Below are 6054 nucleotides of genomic sequence, written 5' to 3'. Positions count from 1 at the left end.
GTTTAGACACCTTCCGTGAGAAAATACAAGTTGTTGTGTGAATGTAAATGAGAGACTAACATAACAACAACAACAACAACAATAACGGAGGGAGTTGAACATGAGGATGACATTAATTCAGCAAACTCTCTGTGAGACGTCATAACAAAACTCTGCTGAGTGAAGAAATGTTGTCAGGATGGATTTTGGATGGATCAGTCACTAAGGATGTTGCAGCACACGTTTCTCGCCTGATGCACAAGTGTGTGCACTCGCTTGTATCATCTATAACAACAACAACACCACATACAAAAAGAAAAACAAGTAAAAGTGTGAGGCTGTCATGGTGAAGCTGCGGATGAGACTACAGTTAAAACTGAGCTGGACCTGTAAGGAGGCCGATTTCACACGGCTGTCTTTACAGTTTGGACCACATGGACACAACAATGCTGGGGGCTCGTTCAGAGACAGCTGTGGAAACAATGCATGAGTGAGCTGGGTGAAATTATTTGAAACAAGCCCGAGTTGTCTAAATATAACAGGAACAGCTACGATACTTTAGTGCAGGCTGAGGTAGTGTGTGTGTGTGTAGGATTGATCTTTACCAAATCGTGTGCAGCAGCAATTAGTCTGCTGCCAGACAGAAATGTTCAAAGACAACGATCCAGAGGAACCTGAGTGAGTGTATTTAAGGTTGTATGAATGAATGTGTGTGTGTGTGCTTGCGTGCAGCTGCCATTTATCGATACATTGTGTCTTACAAGAAAAGTGTCTTATTTAGAAGAGACATCTGCTTTGATGAGCCATCTTGAAACACAGCATTTGCAGATATTTATGAGCTTGTTTTCTTTTTATCAGTCAGTTTTCTTTTATGCCGTAGCCAGACGTGATAAAGCTTTTGTTTTGTATGTTTGTTGCACTAGAAGTGATAAAAAAGCTGACGAGAAACAACGGTCCAACGTAGTGGCACAACATGGCCACAAAGTGGTACCGTTTCGACTGACACAGTGTATTTATTATTTCACAAAAATCATGATTTAATACAATTGCGTCTTAAATGTGTTGTCCAGATTTGCTGACAGTCCAAATTCAAAGCAAAAAGGACAATAATTGTCTCACGAACAAAGGCAGTTCTAGCCTGTGTCTTTATTTGGTGTTAATTGTTTCTACTTTTTATCTAAAATATTTCCAGAAATATTTTGACAGAGGTTGATGAGACGACAGAACCAATCTCACGTGCTTACAGTGTAGCTACAGCCAGCCTCTCCTTAGCTTAGCATTAGGATTGTCATGCTATAAAATATTAACTACATGTCGATTCTGACCAAAATAGTTTACATAGCAGTGATACAATCATGACATCTATACAAAATGATAATAAAAAAAATACTCAAACACAAGTGTAGGGAGTTGGATAGAGTCTGCAACCATAGCTAAAATATATACAAGTAATAATTACCTTGTTTCTGTTTATGCTAAGTTAACTAGCTGGTGGCTGTAGCCAGCTGTTTAGCATTAATACTTTAGAGTGGTGCTGATCTTCTCATCCGTCTCTCACCAAGGAAATAAGCTGCCCACAATGTTGAACTTTTCCCATAACGACTGTATCCAGATGCACTCGTTTGGGGTGTTGATGTGTTTTTAGATTGTGCCTCGAACTGTACGCCGTGTTTTAAAGTGCTGTCAAATTAAATGTGTTTAGTTTCAGCTGTTGTGATTGAATCACCAGAGGAAACCTTTTAGTTTTTATGGGGATGCACACGAGAAGAGTATCATGGCTCATACACAGCTGGACAGCATGATGTAATCATCCAGACAAAAGTGAGACTGGTGCGTCCCTAGATTTATTTATTTATTTATTTGATAGACTGTGAATAACGCACTGTTTTGTGACTTTAAACACCTTGACTGTCATTGTCGATACACAACTTGATTTAATGTTGCACTTTATTTTACATGAAACATACTGCATTTTCATTGCTGTCCCTGTGGATGTGGTGAGGCTCGGCATACTGTCTGTAGGGAGTAGCACAGTAATAAATAAGACATTTGTGGCCTGGTTTTGTGTTTGGCTTTTAAATGTCATTGAGAAATGGGGCTGAAAAGGAGAAATGTTCAGGGTAAAGTTCATATAAACTGATAAAAAATTTAAAAAGAGCAACAAAATGCACTTAATGTTAACATTTAAAGTCAAGTTAGTTTCATCTGGTGTTTCATTCAACATCAGACTGTCAATAAAAATTCCCTCAGAATTTCCCAGAGGACAATGCCCCCTTGTAATAGAAAATAAAAAGTATACACTGCAAAATGAATCATAATCTTCACAAAGTACAACTTACCATAGATAGATTTATTTTGCAGTCAAATATACACAAACTGGGACATGAATGTTGGACACCAGAACGCATGTTACACATGACACACTGTCACAGGTAGAACAAAGTTGAATGAAAGTTTATATTTTTTCACATTTAAGTTACTTATATCCTCATGAATGCATGTCATTACGTACACATGCGCACAGTATACAATCTCTCCAACCTTCAGACACACATTACAGTCACACACACACACACACACACACACGCACATACACGCTCTCTCTCTCTCACACTAACACACGCGCGCTCTGAAAACTGGTACATAAACATAAATGTACAAAAACACGGTCACAAACATTACAGGTCTTCATCAAGAGGTTCACCTGTGTGCCAAAAATATACATATACAGTGTACTGTATATATGATCAAGAAAAGACATCATTTGTACACCATGGCAAATTCATAGCAGGCGACATTTAAGAGCAGCTGAGCAACGATGGTACATTCAAAAAATTTATTGGCAATCAAAACAACTTGCACACACACTCAACACTTGATAAAACTGGCTCAACGGGCACAAGTGCCAAAGAAAAGGCATCTAAACACAGAGATATACCCCACAGAATAGTTACACTTGAAACAAAAGTTCAACAGTTTGGGAAATATGCTTATTTGCTTTTTTTTTTAATTATAAACCACACAGACTCAACGTTATCCAGAAACTTTCTGCTACTCAACATTGGTTGTGTTTAACATAATTTGATATGAATGTTAATACTTCATGTAGTGTTAGCCTATGAGGAACATCCCACTAGTGCATGAAAGATATGAAAAATATGAATGAAAACCAGTAGAAAAACACATTTTTCATGTATTGACCAATATGACCAGGAAAGAAGCAAAAAACAAATTCTATGTGGTATCTAAAGTGCCATCTTCGGGGGGGAAAAAAGCAAATGTGCATATTTCCAAAAAATGTCAAACTATTGCTAAAAGAGAATAAGTCACGGGATTTTCTTTAACACATATCTAAAGCATAAACTAAACTAACTCTAAGAAAAAAGGTGATTGTGAAGAGAGGTGCAGTCAGTTTTTAGCCAAAATGAAGCTAAAACTTACACTGTCGGAATTTGTTTTGCAAAGAAGTGCTGCCAGTTTACAAATTTACTCCCATTCCACACAGTAATTGTTTTGAAACTTGGACATTTCAAGTTTTGTTTTAATAAAAACACACATAATGGAATATTTGAGCAACTCAAAAGGGTGCGCTATAATAAATACCACTAAATCTTAACTGCTCCAGTGTTGGACGATGAGCCTCATTGAGAGAAAAAACACTTGTAGCCTTGTTTGCTGATTTGTGTGAAGACAAATCACAAAAAGTAGTGAGAAAAATGTTAACCATGTGGCATATGAGTGACTCAATGCCCCACCCTACACCTGTTTCATCCAAAACGCAAAGCTCAAAGAGCAAATCAGTGCTGGTCAAAACCTCCCCCTCTCTCCTTTAAACTGTGAAACTAAAATTGCAACACTTTGCTGCCACCTTGTGGTAAACAAATATACAGCACAGACATGGTCAAGTAAGGAATTAATCCTCTGGTCTTTTTTTTTTTTTGTTTCATTTTGTTTTTTGTTTTTCACAGACAGTAACAGCTTTGAGACATGGTCGTTTCCATCTGAGCTGATTCAGACTCAGAGTGACGGCTGGTGATAGAACACGTGAGCAGCAGCAGAGTGGTTTTTATTTCACCCTCGCACACACTTTGTGTTTTATCTGTCACAGTTCATCCATTTCCTTACACCTTAATTAAATAAAACCATCTTTTCCACCCCTGGCTCTACTTCCCTTGACAGTTTCTTGTCTCACACTCACTCACTGTGATGCGTTAAAATGCCGCATCCTCTCAGTCGTGTATATATACACCTTTCTTTTTTTTTATTTTAGAGATTTCATCTATATTTTTATCTCTCTATACATCCTCTATAACTTTGGACGGCATTTTCTCTTCAGTATTTTTGTTTTCTTTAAAATCATCAAAGAGACACTGTGCCACACATCTCCCACTGTCACCACGTATGGCACTACAGTTATGGCACTTTGACTACGAGTCGTACAACTATTACACAGAGAGAAAGCATGAATACTGTACATTGAGTCATTTTACATGGCACTGATTTATGGAAAATAAATATACATCCTTTTATGATCAACATTATCACCAATTCATTATTTAAAGTGACTACATTCCCTATATCCACTCTGATGACAATACAAAAAATAAATATCTTGAGTAAATATGGCAGAAAAAAAAAAGAAAAAATCCTCCGGTTCACATAATTTCACATTTCATCTTATTAAATAATTCCCCCACAATTATTGTTTGTTAGCTTGTTTGTGCACAAACAGAAAAGAGAAAAATAATGGGCAACACTCAGATTGTCAAGAGCTGTCACATTAAAGCATTTTGTGTTAATGTGTTTGACGTTAGTGCTGAAATGAGATGGACTTACAGTTCGCTTGAAAGGATTTAAGTTGCTGAACCCAAAAGGCTGAAAGTAGAGCTATTGATTGTAAACCACATAATTAAAAAAGGAAAAAGTTATTAGAAAGAGATAAAGAAGAATTCCACCAATAAATAAGCTAAATATATATATTTTTTGCTGCACATAATGATAAGAAGCACAATTATGCAAAGTCATCCATAATAAAACACATCTCTCTGTCGCTCTGTACATTCTTTGCAGGAAATGACTCTTTTTTACTACTCCTTGAACTCATCTGTTCATTGTACTGTAAATAAAAGTGATAGCTATTTGTGACTGACTAGGCACTTTGGAACATGAGTGTAGGAGATGGCTCATTTCAAAAAAATTAAAAACCAAGAGCAATTTAATATGGCACGATGGATTGAAGCTGAGAGGAGAAGAGCAAAGAGTCCCGTCGTCTCCGAGAGCGTGATCGCTGCCTACCAGGAAATAAATACAGCACAGAGACACTCATGGCACTATGAGGAGCTTTGGATAAAAGCATCCACTAAATGGCACATGTACTGTTCATGTTCACAGTCAGCAAAAACATAATGTGTTGCTACAGTATGGGAGGAAAAAAACCAACTGGAGGATACTACTGTAGTACTACTACCACTGTAGATCTCTGCAGCGTCACTGTTTGTGAGCATAAACCAGTTCAGTGCAGATTTTCAGAGTATATGTGTTTCTTTTTCTTTAAATACATTTTTTAGTTTCCCTTATGTGCTGTCGTGTCCTCTACAGCAGTGGTTTGCAATCCTCTCAGCTTGTTTAATTTGAATACTTTTAGAGGTGAATTTATAGAATATTTTACAAGAAAAAAAAAGCAACAGATAATCTTATAAAACAACAACAGGGAGCAGAAAATATTTCCTCTTTCCTAAATTCATTCATCTTGTGACTCCCTATACTGTAGCTGGGAAATGCTGCTCTTCTACACTCATTTATTTTGGCACTGTGTTCCTATATGTAACTAGTTGAGTTGTTATTATTTTCTTAAATCATTAAATACAAACAGGTATTTCAGAGTAGAGTGGGCAGGATCTTCTGGGTCTTCAGGATATGTGATGAAGTCTACAGATTTGGGCTCCAGTTCCTTTTGTTTGAAAAGGTCATTACAATACTGCGTTATGCAAAAGAAAGAAATTCTGTTCTAGACACCAAAAGTAACTATTTACAAAGTCCATGAGTTGTTGTGGTTGTTTTTTTTTTCCTTTTTAA

The sequence above is a fragment of the Trachurus trachurus genome (assembly GCF_905171665.1).
Source record: "Trachurus trachurus genome assembly, chromosome: 17".
NCBI classification, from domain to species: Eukaryota; Metazoa; Chordata; class Actinopteri; order Carangiformes; family Carangidae; genus Trachurus; species Trachurus trachurus.
The sequence above is the reverse complement of the archived record's forward strand: the minus strand, read 5'-3'. Positions refer to the sequence as shown.